The sequence below is a fragment of the Frankliniella occidentalis genome, unplaced genomic scaffold (genome assembly GCF_000697945.3).
Source record: "Frankliniella occidentalis isolate FOCC.00 unplaced genomic scaffold, Focc_3.1 Scaffold10, whole genome shotgun sequence".
Classification (NCBI taxonomy): Eukaryota; Metazoa; Arthropoda; class Insecta; order Thysanoptera; family Thripidae; genus Frankliniella; species Frankliniella occidentalis.
Window position 1 is genome coordinate 1,782,272 of NW_026267140.1, and position 388 is coordinate 1,782,659.

Genomic DNA, 388 nt, shown 5'->3' on the forward strand with positions numbered 1-388 from the left:
AAGACAGCGCTGTCGTCGCACCCACTCATAGCAAAGGCGGCCTGAGACGAGCAGGCTGAGTTCGGTTCTCTCCTTCACTGAGAAAAATGTTTTGATGCAGCAACTAAAATTTTGATTGTGGCATCTAAACATGTTTCAATATATATATATACTGATCAAACGTTTAGTTAGGACATCGAAAGTCGTTTTATTACAACTGTTTTATCACCAGTAACGAATACCTTTATACCAGTAATATAACTAATTGGTCGTACGGATACGATGTAGGTTTAATTTTTGGATTCACCAATCAAGCACGTTTTCGTGTCGAGGAAGAAACCGTTTGAACATTTACATGCACTGGTAAATCAAGTGGCATGGGCCATACAGAGGCCGGAGAGAGAGAGAA